Raw genomic sequence first — 24,031 nt, forward strand, 5'->3', positions numbered from 1 at the left:
AACTTGGTGAGCTTCTTTTCCTTGTGCCTTAGCGACACCCATCAGATCTTGGTGATCACCATTGATCTTTCTTTATTTGCATGCCTATTAACTTCTCTGAGCGGCTTTCTCTCTTGTGTCGCATGTCCACATGTGTCACCCTTTGGTTCACTCATGAGATCTATGTGTCTCTCCACTTGGACCTACCACTAGACTTGGTCTGCCTTGGTTCTTCATCTACTCTCTATCCCATGGTGCATCCTCATTCATTCTTAGCCCACCTAGATGGCCATCTCAACTGCCACATCGCCAGTCGTTATGTCACAAGGAATAACTATCGAGCATCTTCATTTCATGGTATAGAGACAGTCGTCAATCTACCCTCAAACTGCTCAATCTTTAACACCTTAGCCACTCACCTTTTTCACACGTGCTTTGTTGCCAAGTCACGAAGATAACTGGCGATCTTCTTTCTATAGTGATATAGCAACCGTCGTTAGATCTTTCGCATCAACATTGATCTTTCTTGATCTGCATGGCTGTTAAACCTGGTTGATCTACTCTCTTGTGTCGTGTGTCAACATGTGTCACCCTCTGATTGGCTCTGGAGATCCGCTAGGGCACCACCTATCTATTGGGTCTGCCACACGTCTTGTTCTGTCGGATATCATTCTTTTGGCCAAACTACTCCCTTGGCGAGCCGTTTACAAGTCTCATCGAACCTGTAGTTTCATCAATGTCTTTATCTTATCAGCAAGACCAGTTCTAATATCTTCAATATACCCTATGTTGATGGAATTGAGCCTTCGATGAAACCTTTTTGGGACTCATCACGGCCAAGGTCTGCTTGATGTCAATGGAACTGAGCTTTCAGTGAAACCTTTTCAGGACTCATCGTGGAATGAAGCTCTTCCATCTCTTCCTGCCAACTAGTCACAAAATTAGGATGCCTTGAGATGCGTGCGCATGCGGAGTCTACTGGGTGATGAGCCACTTCTTGTCAAAAGCCCATAAGCTTTGAAACTATAGTTATATGTGACTTTAGTTTTTAAATACAAAAATGCTCCTCCCTGTGACCAATGTGGGATAAATGTTCTTCATGCCTTGCGACTGAAAATGCTTGGAAGTTTCTCTAGCCTTTTAAAACCTTCTTTGGTGCCCAAGTAAAAAGTTAACACAGGCCGATTACATTTTCTCTAAGTTTCTTTTGGCCTTTCATCAGCTACACAGGGAATTCGGCGATACACTTGCCAACATGAATTTTCTTGAAGGGTTTAATAGGCCACACTATTTCACCTACAATGGAGCATAAATGTCTCTATGATCTACAACATGCTGAGCTCAACCCTCAAGGGAGCCACATTTTAACCAACATGTTGTCTTACTTTCCTGTATCTGCACATGAAGCAAACAAGTTAGACAGAAAGTGTGCATTTCTGATTTCTCGTTCATGATTTGACCTTTTCAAAATGAATGAATGCAAGGCTTCATTAGGTCACCAATTTGGTAAAAGAAACATGTATACCAAGTCGGCTCAATTTGAACTCAAATGCATAACTAGACGAAAACAAATTATCCCCACACTTTCCACATGTCATCTTAACATCCTTAAACACACAAATAATCATCAAAATTACTTCACACAATTCACATAATAAAAATCCACATGTTACTGCTGATGGACATTGTTCTAACCAAAAACCTATATAGCTTACCTTCCAACTCACTCAAGAATCATCATCGGAGTCCAAAAACCTGGTATAAGGTATATTACACATGCACAATTCTTCTCCAAGATTTGAAACACCAAATACTCAACACAACTGAACCACCAACCAAATTACTGTGCATTACTGGATGTCTTGTTCTATCTCACTGGACCTTACTGAACCTCAATCTCTCTTCTAGTATGAATGAATCATGAACTATGGATTAAATATCTAACCCTGGTTTCCACAAATAATAAAATCTGAACAACAATGCAATGTTTCTTTCCAACAGGGAATAGGTGTTTTCCTAATTCAAACCCTAGGAATTAACATTGAATGAAATTTTACAAATATTGAAATAAATAATGAAAAGATATACCTCAAATCTACAATTGTTGACAATTCTTGAATGTAATCACATATGTTATATGAAATGGCATGACCATGAACATGACACCTTAATCACACACATTCTTTCAATGGAGTTTTTCTCCACAATAGTTGAATGAAGATTATGCAGCCTTGAAGACCTCTAAAAATGCTTGATGATGAATGCACGTATACTTGGCTGATAAAATGTCTTTATATAAGAGATTATAGGTAAAAAAAAATTTAGGCTGACCTCCAATGATCATGTTCAACTACCAATTTTATTTCCACCCGGAGAGATAGGACCCAACTCACGCTCAAAAATAGGGCTTGACTAAGGGGGACTAGAGTATTGGGTTCTCTTGTCTTAGGACTAGGGCACTAGTGCCTTGGTCCTCCTCAATCAAGGACCTCAATAAGCCCCAGGGAGAAGGATATCCCTCCAAGAAATAAGTTGTTAGGTGCACATGGCATAGAAATGGAGTTAATGCATTGAACGGACCCAGATAGGAGATGAGGGGGAGACACGCTAAAGTAAGGGCACAAACATGAGGTGTAAATTGGCTCGGTGACAATTTACTATTGGAGATTGATGTTGCTAGGATATGTTGTTGTCATTGATGTCAACATATTCATGTGATTTATTGCTCCAATGGTTGCAGATTGATTTATTGGAATCATGGTTTGGTGTAAGGAGTATTTCTAGTATCATTAAATCTTTCTGTATTGGTTTTGGTAATCTGGAAGGATTAATTGATCATATCATATGATACGGTTTTTGGTTTGGTTTTTTTTATCAGTGCTTTGTAGAGTTCAGTGTATTCTAGTATGATTAGATCTTGAGCTGAGATTTTGGGATATTTCTTGAGATGTTCATGGGTATCTTCATTGCAGATGGTTCGTGATTTGGTGCTCCAGAAGTTATCCTTCTTTGTGACAGTTGTTGTTGTTTGAGTGTTTTTGAGGTTCAGATGTTTGGTGCAACTATTACTGATGACTCTAACATGCTTGTTAGTGTTTCCTAATTATGTCCTATTTGTTTTGATGATCTGCATTGATTGTTGTGTGAGTTTTTGGTGATTTTGCTAAAACCGGTGTTGTTCTTCATGTTTTGCAGCATTCTTGGTGATGTAGCATATTGCGGTGGATCTTGGCATGATTTTCGATGGTGTTGTGTTTGAGCATTTGATCTCGCTCCATGTTATATCATTTATATCATTATATTGGTCTTGTGGTTGATTCGTATATCGTATGATGTAATTTTGTAATTGTGAGTTGAGGGATTAGTCGACCTTGTTGTCAAGGTTGATGAATTATATAAATAGGTGATATGGTCATGTAATTTGGGTGTTGATATTGTGTCTAAATTATCAGAGAGTAGTATATGTGTGCACAAAGGGATTCATCTTTCGGTATGGTGTATTGAGAAGAGATTGGTTTAGGGCAGATAAATATGCTTAATCAAAATTGTCATTAGGCATTAGCAGATGCTATTATTGTAGTTAATTCCTTCCAGATTGTAGCCTGAATCTTGTTGTAAGTGAGTGAAACTTCTTTGAGGGTTGTTGGTGCAGGAGCACCCAAAGATAGAAATTTACCCTAAAAGAGCCTAATATCACCCATGAGGTGAAAATGATCATATGTATTACGTTGATAGTTTTGTGAGTCAATAAGACCCAATTGATGTCACATTGTCATGGTTGCATTTTATAAGCCACCATGGACAAGTGACCATGTGGGTCAATAAGAGTCTAGGAACAAGTCAAGAAAATAAATATTGGTCTTAGAAACATCAGACCAATCCTTGGAATACGTTGAGTACACCTTGGTGTTGCCAAATTTTAAAAGTGCAAGTTGACAACTTTTGTTGTCATTGCAAAATGTTGTAAAAAGGGATAACTAATCCTCCAACAATTCCAAAGTTTGAAAATTGGTTGGAAGCCATTAGGGATGCTATATTATGCCCACTTGGATTGTTTCTAGGTTGTTTTTGGCGTAGTTGTTAAAATTTTTGAATTTCATGATGTTTTGGAGTTTGGAGCAATACAATATATTTGGAGTTTTTTGAAATTATGTGTTTTTGTTGTTCAGTCCTGACTTGTATGGATTGGTGGATGCCTGAAACTGATTGGATAAGTTAGATAAGTCTCTTACCCTTTTTTTGAATCAAGTTTGAGGTTTTGTAACAATCGGGTTGTAGAGATCCATAAAAAACTAACCAGACAGATCACAAACCATGCCGACACCTAGGGTTTCACTGTAAAGATACCCTTAAAATGACATTTTCACTAGAGGACCAAAAAAACTATGGGAAAATGTTAGAGGGGACATTGTACCATAATATTGGTGTTTTTTTGTATGGAGGCTCCAAGCCCAAAGAGATTGAATTGACCCTAGGTGGACATCTCTATGTGACTGCCTAAACTAAAGAATTGGAAATCACTTGTAGTAGACAAAGAAGATGGGATCAAGTCTTGAAACCTTTGATTTGGTGGTTTGACACCTTAGCCCACCTTGCAGAAGTGTTGGTTTAGTTGGGGGACTAATACAAGGGGTACTTGCTTTGTAAATTAGGCATAATTGGCTTAATTAGGTTTGGAAGGATAGTAAGGGTATAGACCTTTCAAATTGTGGTTAGAGTCTAAGACTTTGGGGAATTTTGTAAATTGATAAAGGGTATCTGAATAAATAATTATTTTGTCTTGTCCTTTGGAATTTTGTTAAGTTGTGTCTGGAGAACTCAACCGGTAGGGCTACTATGCTACCAGTAGGGCTACTAGACAAGTAGGACAGTTTTGAGACAAGTATCCCCTAGAACATTTGATAGATCTTATGGGTGTTTTGTGTTGGTTGGACCACCAATAGACAAAATCTAATAGGTTTCCATCCCACCGATACCAGAAGATTGTATTCCTTTCACACAAGGGTAGAATGTTTTCATCCTACCGGTACCCGAAGATACTAAACCGGTATGGATCCAGTCACACAAATTTTTGTGTGAGTTGAGTGTTTGGTAGGTGTGTTGTTTACACCTTGAACAAACAAAAGAACTTATTTTGGACAGAGGAGTTGTGGGTGAGAGAAGGTTTTCACCTAGTTTGTTGCCTGGCTCTACATCATATTGGTATCAGAGAATGATTTGGATCACTTCGGGAAAGTGATTTGTGGTGTATGTCCATGTAAGGAAGTGAGGGAGAGGCTAGAAACATGCCTCCTAAGAGTATGTCTCAAGATGCCATCAAGAAGTTGTTTGAAGAGATGTTTGAAATCAAAGTGAAGGAGTTAGAGAAGGCCAAAGGCAAAGGAAAGGAGGGTGAATGTGACTCTGATGAAGAAGAAGAACAAGGGGGAGAAGAAGAGACCCCAAGGTAGGAAGCTAAGTTACCTATAGATTAGAGGGCATTTTTTGAGGTCCTAAAGTCCATCGGTAGAGAATCCTTATCAGTTAAAGATGACATCCCTATGTTTAGTGGGAAAATGAATGTAGAAGAAGTGATGGATTGGATTGAGCCATTGAACAACCATTTTGAATGAAAAGAGACCCCAGAGAATAAAAAGGTTATCTTTGATAAGTCCAAGATAAAAGGAGTAGTGCTCACTTAGTGGAATTACCTCCAAGGTGAGAGGGTGAAGGAAGATAGAGGTATGGTAACCTCATGGGATAGAATGTTGGCAAAAGTGAAGGCACAATTCATCTCGGTAGACTATGAAATCTAGGTTTACAAGAAGTTGCAAGGTTTGAGGAAAAAAGACCTTGGTGTGAGTAAATATATAGAGGAGTTTCATAGGTTGAGTCTAAGGACTAAACACCATGAGGAGGAACTGAAGAAAATGGAAAGATGTCTTAGTGGGTTGAAATATAGTATCCAAGATGATATCAACATACTAGCACCTGAGATAGTGAACAAGTGCTTTCAACTAGTATTAAGAGAAGAGAAGAAGCTAAAGAGAAAGAATAATCAGAATAACAGAGGTAGAGGGGGCAAAAACTTCAAAGGCAAAGTCCCTATGAATGGTAGAGGATAGAGTCTTAGGCCACAAGGAGAGGCTAATCAAGAAAGTCAGCATGGAGATGGTAACACAAGAGGGGGTTTCAGAGGAAGAAGACCCAATCATAGAGGTATATTTGGTGGAAGAAGCTTAGAGACTTTCAAATGCTACAACTGCAATCAAGTAGGTCATACTGCAACTAAATTCCCTAAGAAGACCGGATCAAGCTCCCAAGGAGAGAGGAGAACACATTTTTTCAAGACACTGATTGTCAGAGTGTCAATTCACCTGATTCCTATGGACTTTCAAAGAGAGGAGAATCCTTCATGATGAGGAGAACCTTGTTGAAGGTACCAAGCAATACTGAACCTCCACAAAGTAAGACACTCTTTCAAACCACATGCAAAGAAGGAGGCAAGGTATGTAACGTTATAATAGATTCAGGATCAACTGAATATTTAGTATCCTTAGAAATGGTAGAGAAACTAAAATTGAGAAGAATTCCTCATCCATTTCCATATAAAGTTTCTTGGCTTACTAAAGGAAAACAAACCTTGGTAGAAGAGCAATCATGAGTTGAATTTTAGATAGGAGCATACATATACAAGACTCTATTTGATATTGTTGAGATGGATGTTTGTCATCTTCTTTTTGGGAGACCAATGCAATATGACCTCAAGGCCCATCATCATGAACACAAGAACACCTACTCCATCACCAAAGATGAAAAGGTGATTGAATTGATATCCCTACCTAATAATAGTGAGGAACAGAAGGAGAAGGAGGCCAAGATCTTGATCATGGAAGGAAAAGAGTTCCTCAAGGAAATCAAGGAAGAGGGAACACCTTGTTTTGTAGTGATATAAGTACCAAGGAAAGAAGAAGAGCCTATTGCAAATGGCAAGGTAGAAAAGAAAAGGGTGACAATCTTGGAGGAGGTGAAGGAAATGTTGAGCAAGTACAAGGACATAGTTGCAGAAGAGTTTCCAAGAACCCTACCACCAATAAGGGAGATAAGCCATTGCATTGATTTCAATCCTAGTGCCACCTTACCAAACAAGCCAGCCTACAAAATAAATCCCCAACAAAATGAGGAAGTTGCAAGGTAGATCCAAGAGTTGCTTGATAAAGGTTTCATAGGGGAGAGCTCGAGCCCTTGTGCAGTACCAGCTATCTTAGCACCAAAGGAGGGAACATGAATATTATACACTAATTCCCAGGCCATTAACAAGATAACCATCAGGTATAGATTCCCTATGCCTAGAATAGAAGATTTGCTTGATTTTTTAGGAGGCAACAGGTATTATTCCAAGATTGATTTAAAAAGTGGTTATCACCAAATAAGGATTAGAGTCGGTGATGAATGGAAAACTTCTATTAAAATAAATGATGGATTGCATGAATATGGTGTAGGGAACCTCTTGGTTTTGTATTTTGTTTGTTTTTTGTGTGTTGGTAGATGGTCCTACACCCTAGAATGGTGTTTTGAATCAGTGTGGATCTTTGGAACCTATGAATGTAATAAAGAACCTCTTGTAAGGTCAGTTAGCCCTAGGTCATTTATAAACCAAGTTACCAACTCTGATCATGGGCTCATCTAGGGTAGGAGGTATGTTTTTAAGTTGTACCCTAAGTTTTATTAGGCTTAGGATTGGCATAGAAGTCCATTAGGGACTTTGGAATGTCAAAATTGAAAAGTTATCAAAAGATGTAAAAAGTTGCAAAAGTTGCTAAGCAACATTTCCCCATCGATTGGCAAAGAAGTTCCAACGGTCCTAAGAAATTGAAAATCAGTTGTAGCCATTGGGGGAAGGCCTATTTGTGCCTTAGAGATCATCAATAAGTTGGTTGCATGATGAATGTAAGAAGTTGGTGGTTTGAATAAACAAAAACTCAGATTTTGCCCGTTTTCACTGGTTTTTCGTACTGTACGAACTGATAGAGCATTGGATGGCATAATTTTTTGAATTGGTTGGATTGTGGTGTGAGTTTAGGTTTGAATGCAAGTTGTTTGACTTGAATTGGAGGAGTCCGAAGTAAGTTGTAGGTAGTTTATCAAAAATTGTCACTCAAGGACCCGGTACATAGGGTTTCACCAAAAACATGACCCTAACCTATAGATCCTATTGAGGAACTTGTTAGCCCTTTGGGAAATGCAATTTGAGGGTGTTTATATTGTGATTCAAAAGGGGTGGAATCTGAGAGTGAGTTTTGGTGTGGTTTCCACCATACCCTAGGTTAAATAAAACCATGTGTTTAGCCTAGCCTTGAGGAGGAATGATAGAACAGTCACCTAAGGAGAGTTTGTGAACTAGTTTAAGGGTGGTTTTGGCTCATTAGACACACAAGGAACATTCTGATGGGGTGAGTTAGATTCTACAACCCCATTCTTAAGTAGTTGCTTTGGAAAACATACCTAATTAGGCCTATTAGGTCTGCCAACCCAATAGGTTCTTAGGGGAGCTGGAGCAAGGTCATAACTCCATATCTTGGAATTGGATGTGAATCCCAAAAGGGTACTCTGAAATGTAATATGTTCCTAGGGTTATTTGAAGGAAATTTCAATTATTTGAGAAATATCGGTCAGATAGGGTTACAAGGAATAGGCCTAATTGGGGGTTCCTTGACTCGGGTGTAGTAGGAAGTCTTAAAACTTGGGTGAAAGAAATAGGATGAGTGTACTTGGTTTTCAAATATCCCTAACCCTCCTTAGAAATTGTTGTGGTTGATTGAGTACATTAGTGTGTGGGTAGAACCCTAGTTGTGGGTTGAGATAAGCCTTGTCTAGGCTTAAAAAGGGTCATTTGGGTCTTCTTACCTTCTTGTTGCCCACTCTGCATTAGGTGGTATCAGATCCTTAAAGGTTCTTGAGGGTGGAAGAAGGAGGTTGGTAATATGTTAGAAGGAGAAGACACTAGTGATGGAAGAAGGATGACCAATGTTGAATTGGCCAAGTTGGTAAGAGAGTAGGCAACAACCAACAAAGAGATGAGGAAAGAATTGGATAGGTTGAAGGGTAAGATGGATAAGAAGTAAGGAGACTCTAAAGAAGAAGAGGAAGAAGGGAATGAGGATGATTCCCTTTTGTAGGCAAGAGAAAGGATGCCTATAGATCAAAGAAGTTTTCTTGAAGCCATTGAGAGAGTAGGTAGCAGAGATGACAAAGCAAGCCTACCTATGTTTACTGGGAAGATGAACCCAGAGGAGGTGATGGATTGGTTGGAGGCCTTAGAGAATCACTTTGAGTGTGAATATATGCCTAAGAACCAAAAGATGAAGACTTCTAAGTCCAAGATGAAAGGATCTACCCTTAGTTGGTGGAACTTCTTACAAAATGAGAGAGTAGAAGAGGGAAAGAACCCCATCTCATCATGGAAGAGGATGGTTGCAAAGGTGAAAAGATAATTTGTACCTGACGATTATGAAGTGACAATGCACATGAAGTTTCATACCCTAAGACAAAAGGATTTGGATGTCAGTGGATACACAGAGGAGTTCAACAAACTGTCCTTGAGAGCAAGGGTGCCAGAGAATGAAAAGCAAAAGTTGGCAAGATACATGAATGGCCTCAAGTATGGCATTCAATATGAATTAAGTCTCTTCAATCTGGAGATAGTTCACAAATGCTATCATATGGCACTAAGGATTGAAGAAAGGGAGACCATCAAGGTAGAGGAAGAGGAGGTAGCTTTAGAGGAAAAGGTGGATTTGGTGGAAGGGGAACATCTCCTAAACCACAAGGAGAGTCAAGTAATCAGGAATCAGAAGGAGAACCAAGTCATAGGGGTAGTTTTAGAGGAAGGAGACCAAATGGCCAAGGTAGATTTGGAGGTAGAGGAGCCAATGTGTTTACCGGAAGGTGTTTCACCTGTAATCAAGTTGGCCATAAATCATTTAGATGCCTAGAAAAACAAGGCTCTAACAGTCAAGGTGGAGAAAGGAGAGTTCATTTGGCATAGGAGGAGGACACCCAAAGTGTGAACTCACCTTCAAGACATGTAGAACCAGAACAAGGGGAGTGTTTGATGTTCCAAAAGACCCTCTTGAAGGTACCAACCGTCAAGGAGCCACCACAGAGGAAGACATTGTTTATAACTACTTGCAAGGTAAGTGGAAAGGTATGTAGAGTCATTGTGGACTTAGGGTCAACAAATAATCTTGCTTCAAATAATATGGTCAACAAGCTTGGATTGAAGAAATTTCCTCATCCTTGCCCCTACAAAGTCTCCTGGTTGAGCAAAGAGAAACAAGCCTTGGTAAGTGAACACGTTTGGTTTGAATTTCAAATAGGTGAATATAGAGACAAGATCTTGTGTGATGTTGTACAGATGGATGCTTGTCATTTACTCCTTGGAAGACCATGGCAATATGATGTAGACTCAAGACATGATGGGAGGAAAACTGTCTACAAGCTAACTAAAAATGGTGTGCAATACACTATAACTCCACTACCAGATGATGGTAAGGACAGTCACATTGTGACTAGTGTCATGTTAGTAGGTAAAGAGGAGTTTATGCAGACAATCAGAGAGAAGGGTACCCCATGCTTTTCCATAGTGGTGAAGCCAAGAGAAGAAGTGAGAAATAAATTCAAAGACAAGGTGCAAGAAAGGACTACAAGTCCTAGGGAAGTCAAGGAGTTGTTGGAAAGATACAAGGGTATAGTTGCAAGAAGTAAACCAGAGACCCTACCACCTTTCAGAGACGTGAGTCATGGTATTGACCTTATACCAGGCTCAACATTGCCCAACAAAGAAGCATATAAATTTACCTTTGATCAAAATGAAGAACTCGTAAGGAAAGTACATGAGTTGCTAGAAAAAGGATTCATAAGGAAGAGCATTAGCCATTGTGTTGTACCTAGAGTATTGGCCCCTAAGAAAGAAGGTACATGGAGATTATGTATGGACTCTGGAGCCATAAATAAGATCACAATCAAGTATAGGTTCCCTATGAATCAGATAGAGGACTTGATGGACTGTCTAGCAGGAGCCAAGTACTACTCCAAGGTGGATTTGAAGAGTGGTTACCATCAAATTAGGATAAGAGAGGGAGATTAGTGGAACACAACCTTCAAAAAAAATGAAGGACTTTATGAATGGCTAATTATGCCATTTGGCCTCTCAAATGCCCCTAGTACATTAATGAGACTCATGAATGAAGTCTTGAAACCATTTATCAATCATTTTGTTGTTGTGTACTTAGATGATATTCTGATTTTAAGTAAGGATAGGGATGAGCATCTAACACACTTGGATTTGGTATTGAAAAGGTTGAATGAAGAATAAATGAAGATCAATTTGGAGAAGTGTGTCTTCTTCTAGGAAGAGTTGGTGTTTCTATATTTTTTAATCTCCAAGAGAAATCTCAAGATGGACCCATCCAAGGTGGAAGAAATCTTCAATTGGCCTACACCTAGAAATGCAAGTGAGGTAAAGAGTTTTCATGGTCTTGCAAGCTTCTATACAAAGTTTATTAATAATTTTAGTGGTGTATGTGCACCTATGATTGATACTATTAAGGGGGGTAGAAAATGTTAGTTTGTATGGACTAGTGAAATAGACAAGTCCTTTGAGTATTTGAAAGGAGGGTAGCAGAACAACCTATATTGGTTTTAACTGATTTTTATAAGGTTTTCACCATAGAATGTGATGTGAGTAACAAGGCAGTAGGGGGAGTCTTGAGCCAATAAGGTAGACCAGTAGCCTTCTTTAGTGAAAAATTGAATGAGGCTAAACATAAGTACTCAACCTATGACTTAGAGATGTATACAATGGTCCAATCCTTGAGGAAATGGAGGCATTATTTGTTGCCAAAGGAATTTGTATTCTATACTAATAACCATGCTCCAAGTTTCTTGAATAGGAAGGAAAAGTTGAATCACCGACATATGAAGTGGATAGAATACCTCCAAGAATTCACTTTCACCATCAAGCACAAGAAAGGAGTAGCAAATAAGGTAGTTGATGCCCTTAGTAGGAGGAACTTGACAGTAAAAGAGATTCAGTTGGAGAGCATAGGCATTAATTCCATGAAGGATATGTACCAAGGAGATGAGGATTTCCAAGAAGCATACCAAGTATGTCAGGAAAAGGGTGACAAGTACCACAATGAGGTCTTAGATTTTATTCTATAGGAAGGTCTAATTTTCAAGGAAAGTCAACTTTGCATTTCTAGAGGTTCCATGAGGGAAAACATTGTGAAAGAAAAACATTGTGGGGGATTGGTAGGTCATTTTGGAATTGACAAGACAATTGAGCTAGTTAAGAGATTCTATTTCTGGCCTAAGATGCAGACTAAGATTAGAAACTATGAGGAAGGTTGTGTGATCTGTCAGAGGGCCAAGGGTAGCAGTTCAAATGCAGGTTTGTATACTCTTTTACCCATACCAAGCAAACCATGTGATTCAGTCAACATGGACTTTGTATTAGGACTTCTAAAGACTAAACAAGGTCATGATAGCATCTATGTAGTTGACATATTTTCCAAAATGGCTCACTTTCTACCTTGTAAAACCACACATGATGCATCCCATATAGCAGGTATATTCTTCAAGGAGGTTGTAAGATTACATGGTTTGCCACTCTCAATTATCTCAGATAGGGATTCTAAGTTTCTTAGACATTTTTGGTGAAATATTTGGAGAATTTTGGGTACCAATTTGTTGGCAAACTCTAATGTAGAGTGGGCAACAAGAAGGTAAGAAGACCCAAATCACCCTTTTTAAGCCTAGACAAGGCTTATCTTAACCCACAACTAGGGTTCTACCCACACACTAATATACTCAATCAATTAGAACACTTTCTAAGGAGGTTTAGAGACATTTGACAACCAAGGACACTCATCATATGCCTTTCACCCAAGTTTGAAGACTTCCTACTGCACCCAGGTCAAGGAACCCCCAATTAGGCCTATTCCTTGTAGGCCTATCTGATCAGTATTTCTCAAATAATTCAAATTTCCTTCAAATAACCTTAGGAAAAAATTACATTTGGAGTACCCTTTTGGGAATTACATCCAATTACAAGAGTTGGAGTTATGACCTTGCTCCAGCACCCCTAAGAACCTACTGGGTTGGTAGACCTAATAGACCTAATTAGGTCTATTTTCTAAAGCAACTACTTAAGAATGGGGTTGCAGAATCTAACTCACCCCTTTTTCATGTTCCTTAGGTGTCTAATGAACCAAAACCACCCTTAAACTAGTTCCCAAACTACCCTTAGGTGATTGTTCTATCATTCCTCCTCAAGGCTAGGCTAAACACATGGTTTTGCTTAACCTAGGGTATGGTGGAAACCACACCAAAACTCACTCCTAGATTCCACGCCTTTGGAATCACAATATACACACCCTAAACCTGAATTTTCCAAAGGGCCGATGAGTTCCTCAATAGGATTTGCAGGTTAGGGCCATATTTTTGGTGAAACCCTTTGTACCGGGTCAATGAGTGACATTTTTTGATAAACTGCCTACAACTTGCTCCAGACTCCACCAATTCAAGTCAAACCACTTGCATTCGAACCTACACTCACACCACAATCTAACCAATTCAAAAATTCATGCCAACCAATTCTCTATCAGATCGTACAGTATGGAAAACCAGTGAAAATGGGGCAAAATCTGAGTTTTTGTTTATTCAAACCACCAACTTCTTACATTCATCATCCATCCAACTCACCAATGATCTCTAAGGCACAAATAGGCCTTCCCCCAATGGCTACAACTGATTTTAAATTTTTTAGGACCGTTGGAACTTCTTTTCCAATCAGTAGGTAAATGTTGCCTAGCAACTTTTGCAACTTTTTACATCTTTTGACAATTTTTCAATTTTGACATTCCAAAGTCCCTAATGGACTTGTAGACCAATCCTAATCCTAAAAAAAATTAGGGGAAAAATTAACAACATACCTCCTACCCTATATGAACCCATGGTTAGAGTTGGTCACGAGGTTTATAAATGACCTAGGGCCAACTGACCTTACAAGAGGTTCTTTATTACATTCATAGGTTCCAAAGATCCACACTAATTCAAAACACCATTCTATGGTATAGGACCATCTACCAAGACACAAAAAACAAACAAAATCCAAAACCAAGAGGTTCCCTACACCAGAATAGAGGGTGATGCCATTTGGGTTGTCAAATGCCCCTAGCACTTTCATGAGTCTCGTGAATGAGGTGTTGAAGGAGTTCATGGGTAAGTTTGTCATAGTCTATCTAGATGACATCCTAGTGTTTAGAAAGACAACAGAGGAGCACCTAAAGAATTTGGATATGGTCTTGAGAAGGTTGAATGAAGAGAAACTAATGATAAACATGGAAAAGTGTGTGTTTTTGCAGGAAGAACTGATTTACCTTGGGTTTGTGATTTCTAGAGGAAATCTGAAAATGGATGCTGATAAAGTGAATGGTATTCTCACATGGCCAACTCCTAGAACAATTGGTTGTGTAAGGAGTTTTCATGGCCTAGCTACCTTTTATAATAAATTTATCAATAATTTTAGCCAGAGTTGTGCTCCCATGTTAGAGACCATCAGGGGTGGACAAAAGTGCAAATTTTCATGGACCAAGGAGGTGGATGAAGTATCTGTAATGTTGAAGAAGAAGGTATCACAACAACTGGTTCTTACCTTACTTGATTTTGACAAAATCTTTCAGATTGAATGTGATGCATGTCATTTGGCAATAGGTGTAGTACTTAGTTAGGAAGGTAGACCAATTGCATTTTTTAGTGAAAAATTGAATGATGCTAAAAATAAATATTCTTCCTATGATTTGGAGATGTATGCATTAGTTTAGGCACTAAAGAAGTGGAGGCATTATTTTCTTCTGAAAGAGTTTGTTGTGTATACAGATAATTAGGCACTAATTAGTTTCCTAAATAGTCAAGAGAAATTGAGCCATATGCATATGAAGTGGGTTGAGTCCATTCAGGCCTACACATTCACAATAAAATACAATAAAGGTGTCTCAAACAAAGATGCAGATGCTCTTAGCAGGAGGCCACTAATAGTTTCAGAAATCTAGTTGGAGAGTTTAGGAGTTGATTCCCTCAAGGGTATGTATGTTGCAGATGAAGATTTCAAAGACATCTACAAGGTATGCGCTGAGTTTGGTAGCCAGTATCATTTAGATTATTTTGATTATTTGATTCAAGATGCTCTTCTTTTCAAAGGATGCCAGTTATGCATTCCTAAATGTTAAATTAGGGATAACATAATTAAGGAGAAGCATATTGGTTGTATGGGGGGACACTTTGGATTAGACAAAAATCTTGAGTTGGTGAGAATATTTTATCACTGGCCTAAATTACAAACATATGTCAGAAATTTTTTGGATTCATGTGTGGTGTGTGAAAAGTCCAAAGGGACAACAACAAATGTAGGACTATACCAGCCATTTCCCATTCCTTCAAGACCTTGGGAAAGTGTGAGCATGGACTTTGTGATGGGTTTGCCAAGAACTCAAAAAGGTTTTGATAGTGTTTTTGTGGTTGTTGATAGGTTTAGCATGATGACACATTTCTTGCCATGTAAGAGCACAAGTGATGCTACATATGTTGAAAACATTTTCTTTAATGAAGTTGTGAGAATACATGGTTTACCCTTGAACATTGTATCAGAGAGAGATGTGAAATTTGTAGGACATTTTTGGAGGACTTTATGGAGGAAGTTAGGCACAAACTTGTCTTTTAGTTCAACTTATCATCCCCAAACAAAATGGCCAAACAGAAGTGGTCAATAGGTCACTCAAAAATTTGTTAAGGTGCCTCACCAAGAAGCATGGTGAAAAGTGGGATTCCATCATCTCCCAAGCATAATATGCCTATAATGATTCTATCAATAGGAGTACTAGAAGAAGTCATTTCCAAATTGTCTATGGATTGAATCCAAGAGGTGTGCTGGAATTGAGAAATCTACCCTCAACTGAACATATCAGTTCTTGTGGAGAAGAATTTGTAGAAGGGATAATGGAGATTCATGACCAATTCAAGATGAAATTGTAGAGAAGTACATAGAAGTATAAGGAGCAAGCTGATAGAAGAAAGAGAGAAGTGCAGTTCCAAGTTGGAGACATGGCATGGGCAAATCTTGAAAAGGAGAGATTACCAAAAGGGAAACACACAAAGCTCATGATGAGAAAGGTTGGACCTTATCAAATACTAAGAAGTTTGAGAATAATGCATAGGAAATCCAATTACCTTCAGATATAGGTATATCCCCAATCTTTAATGTTGTAGATTTGACACCATTCAAAGGTACAGTGTAGGAAGATGGTACATTTCTGGTGGAAGATGTTGTAGACATATTGAAAGACTTACCAAGTCAAGGGACACCCAAACTTGAAAGGATATTGCACACCAAGATTATAAATAAAACTAGGAATAAGGTCAACAAACAATACCTTGTCAAGTGGAAAGGACTCCCTGAGGCAGATGCAGTATGGATGGATGAAGACCAGATGAAGAAACATGGGACTACATTGCAGGAACTCATCTCAAGTGCACTTGAGATTTAATCACCTGGGGAGTATGGTGCAAGAGAACCCAAAGATACAAATGAATCCCAAAAGAGCCTAATATCACCCATGAGGTCAAAATGATCATATGTAATAGGTTGATAGTTTTGTGAGTCAATAAGACCCAATTGATGTAAGGCATTATTATGGTTGCATTTTATAAGCCACCACGGACAAGTGACCATGTGGGTCAGTAGGAGTCTAGGAATGAGTTGGGAAAATAAATATTGGTATTAGAAACATCAGAACAATCCTTGGAATAGGTCGAATAAACCTTAGATTCACCAAATTTGAAAAGTGCAAGTTGACAACTTTTGTTGTCATTACAAAATATTGTAAAAAGAAATAACTAATCCTCCAATGGTTCCAAATTTTGAAAAGTGGTTGGAAAATATTAGGGAAAATATATTATGCCCACATGGATCGATTCCAGGTTGTTGTTTCCATAGTTTTTGAAGTTGTTGAATTTGATGATATTTTGAAGTTTGGAGCAATACAATATATTCAGAATTTTTTGAAATTCTACATTTTTATTGTTTAGTCCTGACTAGTATGGATTGGTGGATGCCTAAACTCAATTGTATGAGTTAGTAAGTCTATTAACTTTCATTTGAATCAATTTTGAGGTTTTTTAACAATCAGGTTGTAGAGATCCATCAAATACTAACTAGACTGGTCACAAACCCTGTCGGCACCTAGGGTTTCACTTTAAAGATGCCCTTAATCTGACATTTTCACTAGAGGACCAAAAAAAATATGGGAAAATGTTAGAGGGGCCATTGTACCATAATATTTTGGTGTTTGTTTATAGGGAGGCTCCAAGCCCGAAGAGATTGAATTGACCCTAGGCGGGCATCTCTATGTGACTACCTGAATCGAAGAAGTGGAAATCACTTGCAGTAGACAAAGAAGATGGGATCAAGTCTTGAAACCTTGGATTTGGTGGTTTGACACCTTAACCCACCTTGCAAAAGCATTGGTTTAGTCATGAGACTAATACAAGGGGTACTTGCTTTGTAAATTAGGCCTAACTGGCTTAATTAGGTTTGGAAGGATATTATGGGTATATAGCTTTCAACTTGTGGTTAGAGTCTAAGCCTTTGGGTAATTGTGTAACTTGATAAAGGGTATATGAATCTGCCCTTATTTTGTCTTGTCCTTTGGAATTTTGTTAAGTTGTGTTTGGAGAACTCAACCGATAGAGCTACCAGACAAGTAGGACAGTTGTGAGACAAGTATCCCCTAACAAATTTGATAGTCAGATCTTATGGGTGTTTTGTGTTGGTTGGACCACCAATAGATAAAATCCAATAGGTTTCTATCCCACCAGTATCAGAAGATTGTCTATCTTTCACACAAGGGTAGAGTGTTTTCATACTACTGGTACTAGAAGATACTAAACTGGTATGGATCTAGTCACACAAATTGTGTGAGTTGAGTATTTGGTAGGTGTGTTGTTTACACATTGAAAAAAAAAATAACTTGTTTTGGACATAGTAGTTGTGGGTGAGAGAAGGTTTTCACCTAGTTTATTGCCTGGCTCTACATCAGTTGTAGCCTTCTAAGTTATTGTATCTTGAGTTGTGAGGTCTAGGTAGTGAGCCTGAATGCTAGTAAACTCCCCATTGTAATTGTTTATACTACTACAGAGTATCATCTTATTGTTGGTAGTATCCCACCATGGTTTTTCCCTTAACCAGGTTTTCCACATCAAAATCTTGGTGCTGTGTGTTGGGATATTGATTTTCTTATCTTTGTTGTTGCTACAGTTTATCAGATTTGCATTTGTGGTTAAGATTGTTTATCTGGTGAAAATTGATTCACCTTCTCCTCCCTCACCACCCTCTCTATTTTCCTTCATTTTTGTTTCCAACAAATGGTATAAGAGCTAGATCCTCTAGAAGAATCTTAGCCACTTGACGAGATATAGGATGGCAATTGGAGGTGTTATCTTTAAGAAGGAGATTCAAAGATTTGATGGAAGTAACTATGCTATATGGCAGAACTAGATGGAGGTGCATTTGAGATGTCTTGAAGAAGATTACTAGAAGATTACAAAGAATGGCTATTATGTTCCTGTGAATGGACCAATTATTGCTGATGAAATCAAGGAAGCTAAACATAACATTAGAGCTAAGGAAGCATTGTTGAGTGCTCTAACTGATTCAAAGATGACTAATGTGACGTGACTTCATACTGCACATGAAATCTGGGAGAAGCTTTAGACTCTGTATGAAGGAGATAAACAAGTCAAAGTTGCTAAGTTGCAGAGTTTGAAAGGGAAGTATGAGATGCTGAAAATGGGAGAAGATGAGAACATAAATTTTGTCATGGCTAAAGTGAATGAACTTTTCCTAGGTATCAAATGTGCCGATGGAACCCTTGAATAAGATGAAATTATTACTAAGGTGTTGAGATCATTTCCTCCTGCTTAAAATAATAAGGTAGCTTCTATTGATGAGATCCAAAGTGTAACTACCATGACAAGAGATATGTTGGCTAGAAAGATTGCTTCATTTGAACTTAGTAAAATTGGTGAATTGCATGGAAATTTTGAGACATCATTTAGAACATCTGTATCCAGAAAGAAGTATGATCCTAATGAATGCAGAATATCTAGATATGAAAGAGAGAGAAGAGAGATGGAAGAGCAAGAAAGAGAATTGGATGAGCTTGAAGCATTGATTTCCTAGAGATTTCCTAAGGGAGTTGGTAAGTATGATGGAAAATTGCCTCTAAAATGTTTCTCTTGCAATAAGATAGGATATTTTTCTTCTAGATGCTCGAAGAGAATGTCTAAATATGATAGGTATGATGAATTTAATAAGCATGATAGGAATGATAGATATGAGAAGCATGAAAAGTATGATAAGCCTTACAAGCCTAACCAAAAGTATAAGCATCAGAAGAACTGTTATTATGTTGTTGATGAAGGTGTTATAGATGAAGAATCAGAAGGAGAAAGTTGTGTTTATTGCTATCAAAGAAGATGGACCGGTACATGTTGATTCTACAAACTACACTATTGAGGAGAAATATTTAGCTTGTAAAGTTGAAGAGAAAGATGAATGGGTGATTGACAATGATTGTTCACATCATATGAATGGTGATAAAAGAAAATTTGTGAGCATGGAAAGATATGATGGTGGAATAGTAAGATTTGGAGATGATAAAGCCTATATGATCCATGGTAGAGGTTCTATTTCCTTTGATGGTAAGCATAACACTGATGATGTCTTGTATGTTTAAGGTTTGAAGCATAATATTTTAAGTGTTGGGAAGATGGTTGACAAAGGTTATGATTTACAATTCAAGAATGGAAAATGCAAGATCATAAATGCCTTTGGTATAGAGATTGCATCTGGAACTAAGACTGAAGGTAATATCTTTCATTTGAATGTTGGTGAGAAATGTTGCTTGATTTCTCAGATTGATGAAAGTTGGTTGTGGTATATGAGAATGTGTCATGTTAATTTTGACTTAATGATTAAGATCAGTTATACACAATTTGTTAGAGATTTCCTAAAATTGTTATCTACTAATCCAACATGTAAGGAATGTCAAATGGGTAAGCAAACAAAAATTTATTTCAAGAGTAAGTAGTATACATCTGATGGATTTCTAGATCTTGTGCATACTAACCTATGTGGACCTACAAATGTTAAAAGTGTGTAGGGTGATGGATATTTTATGTTACTAATTGATGATTATTTTAGGATGATGTGGGTTGTCATTTTTGAAGGAGAAATCAGAAGCATTGAAAAAATTAAAGATATTCAAAGCAAAGGTTGAGACTAAAACATGACTGAAGGTGAAATGTCTGAGATCTGATCTAGTGAGTTTGATTCATTCTATGAGAAGCATGAGATTAGAAGACAATTACCTGCTCCTAGAACCCCACAATAGAATGGAGTTGTTGAAAGGAAGAACATAACTATCTTAGATGTTACAAGGACTATGTTGATTGAAGGGAATGTTTCGAAGATCTATTGAAGGGAACTTGTTAGCGATGTTGTTTACACATTAAATCGAGTGCATATAAAAGGTGATACCGGTAAGACTCCTTATGAGCTATGGTTTTTTCATTCTCCTACTGTGATATATTTCATAATTTTTGGAAGCAAGTGTTATATCAAGAGAGATGATGATATAGGAAAGTTTCATGCAAGAAGTGATGGAGGAATTTTCTTGGGATATTCAATAAAGAGAAAAGCCTACTGATGCTACAATAAGAGACTGGGAAAGATTTTACAAAGTACAAATGTGAAAGTTGATGAGAACTATGGAAAAGAGATCAGAGCATGCGGATATGATGATGGTCAGCATGTTTTTCCAACACCTATTCAGACTGAAGAATTGAAGTAGAATGATCTGGTAGAGACAACTAATCCAGATATTGTGGCTGCTGGTGGAGAGGTACATGAACTTGAAAGTCACAATAATCAGAAGACTCTGAGGTGTGTAAGATTGAATCATTCTAAAAATCAGATTATTGGAGATAAAAATTAAGGTGTGACGACTAGAAGTACGCTAGGTGCTAAAGAGGTATGTTTGATTTCCAAAATTAAACCTAAAGATGTTGTTGAGGCTTGCAAAGATGAAAATTGGATAAGGGCTATGGAAGAAGAATTTAATTAGATCAAAAAGAATAACCTATAGGAACTTGTGCCTCGACTTAAATATGAGAATGTGATTGGTACTAAATGGGTATTCAGAAACAAATTGAATGAAGCTGGTGAAGTCAAAAATAAAGCAAGATTGGTATACAAAGGATATTCATAGAAAGAAGGAATTGATTATGAGGAGACTTTTTCTCTGGTAGCTATACTTGAAGTTATTAGACTATTGCTTGCATATGCTACCTATAAGGATTTCAAGGTATATCAGATGGATGTCAAGTCAACCTTTTTGAATGGTGATCTTGAGAAAGAAGTCTACAATGAGAAACCTGATGGATTTTCATTATCGAATGATGGAGACATGGTATGCAAACATAAGAGAGCTCTTTATGGATTGAAATAAGCCCCTAGAGCCTAGTATGATAGATTGGATAATTACTTGTTGAAATTAGGATTTAATAAAGGTGTTGTTGATAGTAATCTATAATTTAAGATTGAGAATAATAACATCTTGATTGTTAAAGTTTTTGTTGGTGATATTATCTTTGGAGGAGATGATAACTTAAGTATGAGTTTTTCTGGTGATATGCAAAAAGAATTTGAGATGTCTATGATAGGTGAGATTAAATTTTTCTTAGGTTTTTAGATTTCACAAACTAGAAAAGGTATTTTAATATCTCAAACTAAATATGTGAAGGAATTATTGAATAATTTTGGGTTAGAAGAATCCAAACCAGTTGGGACTCCTATGGTGACTGGCTACAAATTATCTAAAAATGATGAATCTCCAAAAGCTAATCAAACTATGTACAGATCTATGGTTGGTGGACTACTATATCTGACTCAAACTAGACTGGGCATTATGCATGTTGTGTGCATGGCTTCTATATATCAAGTTGATCTGAAAGAGTCACATCACTATTGTAAAGAGGATATTTAGATACTTGAAAGGAACTGTGGATTATGGTTTGTGGTATCCAAGGAATGATGATTTCATGTTATGTGCCTACATTGATGTTGATTGGGCTGGTAATGTTGATGACCGAAAGAGTAGCTTGGGTGGTGCATTCTTTTTGGGTAAGTAACTGCACTCAGGTAGTTCGGATGAAGCAAATATTGAAGGATATTAGAGTCATCTATGGTGAGCCTACTATCATCTATTGTGATAACTCCAGTTTTATTAATACGTCAAAGAATCTAGTGCAAAGTTCAAAGACTAAACATGTATCAATCAAATATCATTTCTTGAGAGAAAAATTCAGTGAAGAGGAAGTGAAGCTAGAGTATGTATCTACAAAGGAACAAGTTGCTGATATTTTCACTAAACCTTTTCCTGTAGATACATTTGTATATTTGAGAGACAAGTTAGGGATCTCTACCCCTCCTGATGGGAACTAGATGCATTGAGTTGCATCAATCTGGTAGACTTCACAGTCTTATCTTTTTGTCTGGATTGTTGAGTTTATACTGCTCCTTTGGTGGAGTAGTTTGTTTATGGTTGGGAGAGAGAATTATGATGTGTTTATCAAAGGGGGAGAGTTTGAGAATCTTTGGCATTGCTATCAAAGGGGGAGAGAGGCATGTGAAAAATTGTTTTATCTGCCTGATCTTAGGGGGTGTTTTTCGGAGATGTTTTCTTTCTTTGCATTGATTTTTTTTCACATCCATATGTTGCCATCATTGCCAAAGGGGGATATTGTTCAATATTGTTGCTGCTAGGATATGTTGTTGTCATTGATGTCAACATATTCATGTGATTTATTACTCCAATGGCTATAGATTGGTTTATTGGAATCATGGTTCGGTGTAAGGAGTAATCTTTTTGTATTGGTTTTGGTGAACTCACAATACTAGTTCCCACTTTTTGACGAACTTTGACACTTAGATGATCATTTTGAAAAATATCTTCACTTTCCGAGACCTATAACTTTTAAATCATTAAGAATTTGGAGATGATGTAAACTAGTGATTTGTAACATCTTGCCTGTAGATTCTAAATATATTTTTTCCATATTTTTTTGAATAAAATTTAATTGATTTTTTCATCTCCCTCGAAAATTAGTTTTTTACAGCAAACATCATTTTTTAAGAGTGATGTGCATCCTGAAATGCATAAATTTTTTTCTATAAATCATAAAGACTTAATTATTTTGAATTTTGGTTTTAACATCAATACTTAGGGCATCCAGTTGGTTTGATAGTGATATGTTGAATTTTTTTATTTTATTAAGTTTTAAATTATGATTAAATTATGACTAATTATATTATAGATATAGGTGTACATTTGAACATATAACTTGTTCTATATATATTAAAATTCAGTTTTATTTTTTTGTTAGAAAGAAGACATCAATACCTAGGGCATAGATATTTTTCAGATTTTTGTTGAATTAGTTTACTATTTTTCCCAATGCGTTGAACAAAGAAGTTCATGTTCAGTAAAAAACCTACATTCATAAGAAATAAAACAAAAATATATTAATGAAATTAAATATATTAAAAATTATACTATTTGGAAAGATTATAATAAGGACTAAATACTTGAAAAAACAAAACTTATAAATGAATTTATTTGAGCCCCCAAAAGCTAATGTAAAATTGGTTTTTTATCAGCATTTGATATATGGAAAGGAGACTCCATTGCAAGTATGATTTAGAAGTAGAGATGTTCTATCCAAGAAATTTTGATCTAAGAGCCTTTGATCTAACTCTCTTCAATTAATTACTTCAAATGGGACCTCCTCTAGCTTAAATCATTATATTTTCTAAAAAATGTATAATTTCAGCAAAAATCGGGATGTACCAAAAAGTGGGAACCATCATTGTGAGTTCACAATCCAATTTGCA

Source organism: Cryptomeria japonica, chromosome 6 (assembly GCF_030272615.1).
Source record: "Cryptomeria japonica chromosome 6, Sugi_1.0, whole genome shotgun sequence".
NCBI lineage: Eukaryota > Viridiplantae > Streptophyta > Pinopsida > Cupressales > Cupressaceae > Cryptomeria > Cryptomeria japonica.